Raw genomic sequence first — 7,483 nt, 5'->3', positions numbered from 1 at the left:
AATAAGAAAATTTAGATTACTCACTTTAAATCTTTCTTGTTTATAATGAAATCTTTTAAAGATAACTTTATTTATTGCTTAAACTGGAATCCACATGGTTTGATTATGCTGTGTTTTAGCCATCACTTTTGAAATATTTTCTATTTTTCTTTGATTTGTGATTTACAATTTTTATTGCTTATTTTCTAAACTGATTTTTTGATGTAAAGTTTTTCATTATAATAGTTTTTCTTGTTAGAGAAATCTGTTAAGATTTTGATCTTTTGAAATTTACTAGGGCCATTATATATGTCATAATATGGTTTAACTTGGTAAACATTTCATGTACACTTGAAAACATTGTCATTCTGCAGTTGTCAGGTGTAGCATTCTAATGATCAAGTTGGTTGACGTGTTGTTTTAATCTTCTGTTCTTTATTGATTTTCTATCTACTTGTTCTGTCATTTTTTGAGAGAGGAGTGCTCAACTCTCCAATTTACAATTTTGGATATGTCTGTTTCTTCTTTCATTCTGTCGATTTGAAGACCTGTAATTAGATGTAAGCAGATTAAGTATATTTATGTTTCTTTGTGAATTAACTCTTTTATTATCATAGGCCAGGAAGCTACTCAAGTGCCTTCTCTCACTTCTTTTTTTAGGAATTCTTTGATTCACGCATCATTGGAGGAACAATTGTAAACTCTTTGAAGAAGAATCTAAAATACATTTTTTTCTCCATTAATAATTAGTGTCTTAACATACACATTTTGTGATAATATAGCCAAACAAGCTTTTTAATGTGTATTATTTGCACGAAGACATTTTTTTCCATTCTTTTACTTTCAGTCCATCTACTTTATATTTAACGTTTATTTCTTGTTGATAGTATACAGTTATGTCTTGTTTTTAGAAGTAGGCTGTCAGATTAGTGCATGTATGTTTTATGTAATCATTTAAATTGTTGAGTTTAAGTAAACTGTCTTGCTATCTCTTTTTATATGTTACATAGGAGTTTTTGTTCCCTGCCTTTGAGTTAATTATATATTTTCTTCAAATATTTTTTAAAAATTTTACATATTTGAAATTTTCAAATACTAATTTTAAATAATGTTTGTGTTTCACCTTTCATTTATAATGGTGTTTCATCTGTCACTTTTTGTATTATTGTTGAGTGGTTATTCTTGGAGTTATAGTATATATTTGAGTCTTATTATGTTCTTCTTAGATTTAATACTATACCTTTTTTGAGCCTTAAGACCCTTATAACACTTTCTTTTTAACAAATTATTTTAATTGCCAAATAATATTAGTATATATATTCATGGGGTACTATGTAATGTTTTTATTTATTTATACATTGTGGAATGAGTACGTCAAGTTAACGAACATATCCATCCCCTCACATACCAGTATTTATGTAGTGGGAACATTTAAAATCTACTCTTTCAGCAATTTTGAAATATAGAATACATTATTATTAACTATGGCCACCAAGCTGGATGATAGATCTTGGAAACTGATTCCTCCTGTCTAACTAAAACTTCAAGCCCTTTGATCAACATCTTCCCATCCACCTCCATAACATAACATTTTAATTCCATTTACATTCCTATACCTTGCATTTCATTATGTATACTTTCAACTCAGCAATAGACTATTTTTTCTTTAAACTGACAGTTTTCTTTTTAAGAATTAATTATTAGAGGCCAGGTGCAATGGCTCATGCCTGTAATCCCAGCACTTTGGGAGGCCGGGTGGGCAGATCACGAGGTCAGGAGATTGAGACCATCCTAGCTAACACGGTGAAACCCTGTCTCTACTAAAAATACAAAAAATTAGCCATGTGTGGTGGCGGGCGCCTGTAGTCCCAGCTACTTGGAAGGCTGAGGTAGGAGAATGGCGAGAACTGGGGAGGTGGAGCTTGCAGTGAGCAGAGATCGCGCCACTGCACTCCAGCCTGGGCGACAGAGCGAGACTCCATCTCAAATTAAAAAAAAAAAAAAAAAAGAATTAATTATTAGAACACAAATTCTATCAGCTGTTATTTAAAGAATATTTTGGCTAGACATGGAATTCTGGGTTAACAGTTTTCTTTCAGCTCTTGAAGTTGCCATTCCATTTTATTGTGGTCTCCATTTTTCTCTGAGAAGCAGTGAGCCATAATTTCATCTGTTGTTCTCTTGTGTATAATATTACCTTTTTTTCTTTGACTGTTTTTAAGATTTTCTGATTATCTTTATTTTATTTTATTTTTATTATGTTTTGTTTTGAGACAGTCTTGCTCTGTCGCCCAGGCTGGAGTGCAGTGGTACAATCTCGGCTCAATGCAACCTCCACCTCCCTGGTCCAAGCCGTTCTTCTGCTTCAGCCTCAGTAGCTGGAATTACAGGCGCCCGCCACCATGCCCGGCTAATTTTTGTATTTTTTAGCAGAGACAGAGTTTCACCATGTTGGCCTCAAATGATTTGCCCTCCTTGGCCTCCCGAAGTGCTGGGATTACAGGCGTAAGCCACCACTCCCAGCCCGTTTATCTCTAGTTTTCAGTATTTTGACTCTGTTCTGCCTACATATAGATTTATCTGCAGTCATTATGCTGGTTATTTTCCTGCATTTATTAGATCTATAAGTTGATAGATTTCACCAAATTTGGGACTTTAAAAATCTTTTCATCATTTAATTTTCCCTTCTCTCTTTTTAGAATTCCAATTATCTGTGTTGTCCCACAGTCCCTGAGGCTTTGTTTATTTTTGTTCAATCTTCTCTTTTTAAAATGGTAATTTCCCTCAAATCGTCAGCAAATTTATATTTTCTTTCTTTTTTTTAAAAATTTTTTGCTTCCAATGTGTTGTTGAGCCCAACCAATCATTTTTCACTTTAGATAGTGCTCATTTTAGTTCTAAAATTTTCATTCGGTTTTGTTTTGTAGCTTCCATGTCTCCAGTGATATTCCACATCCATTTGATTGCTGTGTAGTATTTCATTATATGGACATATCACACTGTATTTATTAGTTTCTTAGAGAAAAATTGGGGTTTACTAGTTTGGGGGATTACAAAATGAAGCCACTGTAAACATGAATGCATAGGTTTTTGTACAAATTTAAGTTTCCATTTCACTAAGGTAAATACCAAGGGGAATTTCTGAGCCACGTGGTAAATCTATGTTTTACTTCATACGATACTGGCACTTTGTTTTACAAATGTCTACCGTTTTGCATTCCCACCAACAAAGTGTTAGGGATTTTAGCTATTCTACACCTTTGGCAGAACATGGCATTTTCAGTTAAAAAAAAAAAAGCATTCGTCCTAAGAGATGTATAGTGGTATCGCATCATGATTTTAATTTGCTTTTCCCTGATAACTAATAATAATGATCGTCTTTTCATGATTATTTCGCCATTCTCATATTTTCTTTGGTGAAGTGTCTATTAATGTCTTTTCTCATTTAAAAAATTGGGCTATTAGTTTTCATCTTTTTGAGTTTTCAAAGTTTTTTTGTGTAATTTGTATGTAAGTTTTTTATTAGATATGGGATTTGTAATTATTTTCTCCCAATCTGTAAATTGTCTTTTTAATTTCCAAAGTCAGATAAAGTCCAATTGATCAATTTATATGTGTTTTGGGGAACGGATTGGTATTTTTTACTGCATGTAAATAACTGATTGTTCTAGAACCACTTATGAAAAAGACTATGTTTTTTCCAAGGAAGTACTTTTGCACCTTTGTGAAAAAAACAATTAATCACATGTATGTCGGTTTAACTCTAGCCTCTTTATTCTGTTCAATTGACATTTGTGTCTGTCCTTTTGATAGTATTCCACGTCTTCATTACTGTAGTTTTATAACTGAGTATTGAATCAGTTATTAAAATTCCTCAAAGTTGGTTCTATTTTGTAAAATCTGTTTTGGCTATTCTAGTTCCTTTGCCTTTCCATACAAATTTTAGAATCACTTTTCCTATTTCTAAAAATTCTGCCAGAATTTTCATTGAAATTGGGTTGTATATATATTTTAGTTTAGAAAGAAATGAATTCTTAACAACATTAAGTCTTCTAATCCATGAACAAGGCATATCTTAACATTTAATTAGGATATCTTTCATTTCTCTTACCAGTGTCCTATAATTTTTACCATAAAGGTCTTTCACATTTTTGCTATAGTTATACCTAAGTATCAAATTTTTTGGCATTATTATACATTTATAAATTACATTAACATTTTCTATTTCCAATTTTTTCATTGCTATTGCATAGAAATGAAATTGATTTTTATATATTGACCTTGTGTCGGGCAACATAGCTAAATTCACTTATTATTTCTAGTGGTTGGTTTGGTTAATTCTTTATCATTTTCTATGCAATCAACAATTGTAAATAGAGGGAGATTTTTTTCCTCCTTACAACCTTATGCCATCTACTTTTCTTGCTGTATTGTATTGAGTAAAGCATTAATTACAATGTTGAATAGGAGTTATAACAGTAGATATTGTTTATTTATGATATAGTGGGAAAACATTCACTCCATTATTTTATTCCAAACTATAGACAGACTTTAGTGAGATGAATGTTACAATATTGTATAACATAATCACATAATTCTATCATTTTTCTCATATTCTATTGAATGGAAAGAAATTACAGGTCCAACCCACACTCAAGAGGAAGGGATCCCGCAAAAGCATGAACACTCAGAGGAGTGGATTGGGGGGCCACCTGAAGAATCTGTCTATCATAGCAATGTTTGCTTTGGGATTTATAGTTAGCATCTTGTACCTATCACTGTTTACCCATGAGTAATATCACACCCTTTCCCACATAATATAAGAAATTCGTAATGATATACTTCTGTGTTTCCCTCCTGGCTATTGTGCTGTTGTTGCCATACATTTTACTTCTATGTATTTTATACATTCCACAATACATTGCTATTATTTTTATTTTAAGCAATCAATTATGTTCTAAAGATATTTTTAAAATGAGAAGACTATATATATATTTTTAACTGACATACTTATTATTTCTGGAGTTCTTTGTTCTTTTACATAGATCGAGTTTTTCATCTGATGTCATTTTCTTTCTGTCTAACAGACTTTCCATAATATTTTTTGTAGTGCAGGGTAGCTAATGATAAATGCTTTCAGCTTTTGTTTGCCTACAAAAATCTTTGTTTTCTTTTTTTTCTTGAGACAGGGTCTTGCTCTGTCACTGAGGCTGGAGTGCAGTGGTGCAATCATAGCTCACTGCAGCCTCAACCTCTTTGGGCTCAAATGATCCGCTTGCCTTAGCTTCCCTGGCAGCTGGGACTATAGGAACACATCACCACACTTGGCTAATTTAATTTTTTTTTTTTGTAGAGATGGGGTTTCACAATGTTGCCCACACTAATCTTGAACTCCTGGCCTCAAGCGATCCTCCCACCTTGGACTCCCAAAGTGTGGGGATTATAGGCATGAGCCACTGCACCCAGCCAGTTTTGTTTTTGAAAGATATTTTTGCTGAGTTTTTTTTTTTTAATAGTAGGTTGACTTCTTTTCTTTCAGTGCCTTAAAGATGTCCCACTATTATTAACTTGTGTTCATTTTTACCAATGGGGAGACTTCTGTCAGTCTTACCATTTTGTATGTAATGAGACTTTTTTTACTGGCTGGTTTTAAGATTTTCTTTCTATCACTGGTTTTAATATTTTCAACTATGATGCATTATGGTGTGGTTTTCTTCATATTTCTTGTATTTGTAGTTCCTTGAGTTTTAGGATCTGTGGGTTTCTAGTTTTTATCAACTTTGAGTATTTTTGGCAATGATTTCATCAAGTATGTGTTTTTCTATTTCTACTCTCTTTTTCTCTTCTTCATGTATTCTAGTTATACATAGATTAGGTTTCTTGAAGTTGTTCCATAACTCACTGACTCACTTTTAATTTTTTTATCCCTTTTTTCTCTCTGTTTTTTAACTTGTTTCTATTTTTATATTTTCAAGTTTACCCATTTTTCATCTGTAATGTATAATGGACTTTTAATCCCATTCATTATATTTTAAATCTCCAACATTATGTTTTTTTGTACCTAGGAATGTTATTGGAGTCCTTTACTTATGCTCCGTATCTCTGCTTACCATGCTCATGCTTCCCTTTCTTTCTTATGCATATGGAATGTAGTTATAAGAACTGATTTAACATCTTTGTCTACTAATTATATTGTCTATGTCACTTCTGGGTCTATTTTTATGGATGGAATTTTCTCCTCTCATGTGAACACAAGATGGCTTTATTTCTTTCTAATAGGTGTTCCCCATTAAATTATTATGGGATGATTAGATTGCAGTGTTATCAATGCCCTCAGAAAGCAGCGGGAGCACCAGGAAAGCAAAGCTGATCCATCCTGAGGATCGAAGAAGATTTCCCAGAGGAGCATGGCATGTGAGCTGAGTGACCCAGAGTAAGTGTAGACAAAGGGGAAAAAACAAGCAAAGGAAATTCCCAGTGGACAGAAGTACATACACAAAGCACGGAAATGAGAGAAGGGTACACTCCAGGGACACCAGGGAACTCACCGTAGCTGAACTGTGGGTAGGAAATGGAAAGTGACCACGCCAGACGAGCACGTGTGCCCAGCCCGTGAGAGCAGTTGTGTGTTTGGCTGGAGAGCTTGAGCTTTGCTTTATTGGCCATGGGAAGACTTCAGAAGTTGTTTTTGATCGTGGTAAACATACATAACATAAAATTTACCATTTTAACCATTTTAAATGTACAATTTAGTGAAATTAAGTGTAATTACATTGTTTTGAAACTATCATCACCATTCATCTCCATAGTTTTTTCATCTACCAAATTGAAATTCTACATCCTCACTGTCTTAGTGTATTTCATGCTGCTATTACAGAATACCTGAGACTGAGTTATTTATGAAGAAAAGAAATTTATTTCTTACAGTTCTGGAGGCTGGAAAGTCCACGATCAAGGCATTGGCAGGTTTGGTGTCTGGTGAGGGCTGCTGTCTGCTTCCAGGTTGGCTCCATGAATGCTGGGCCTCACATGCTAAAAAATAGGAAGGCAAACTAGTTGAACACTGTGTGAAGCCTCTTTTATAAGGGTCTTAATCCCATTAGCCAGGGAGGGGCCCTTATGGCCTAATCACCTCTAAAAAGCCCCGCTTCTTAATCTTACTACATTGGCAACATCTGCATTTTGGAGGGGACACATTCAAACCAAAGCCTTCCAATCCTGGCCCCGAAATGCCTGCCAAAATTCATGACATGCATAATACCTCTGTTTTATACCAACACCCTCCCAAAGTCTTCAGGCATTTCAGCATGAACTAAAAAGTTCAAAGTCCAGAGTCTCATCTAAATCGGATATGGGTTAGACTCAAGGCACAGTTCATCCTGAGGCAAATTTCCATTTAGCTGTGAGTCTGAAATCAAGCAAGTTATGGGATTCCAAAATACAATAATAGGACAAGCATAGGACAGACACAGGAGAATAGGCAAGAAGAAAGGAGTCACAGGTA

The sequence above is a fragment of the Nomascus leucogenys genome, chromosome 20 (assembly GCF_006542625.1).
Source record: "Nomascus leucogenys isolate Asia chromosome 20, Asia_NLE_v1, whole genome shotgun sequence".
Classification (NCBI taxonomy): Eukaryota; Metazoa; Chordata; class Mammalia; order Primates; family Hylobatidae; genus Nomascus; species Nomascus leucogenys.
This window is presented reverse-complemented; position numbering follows the sequence as displayed.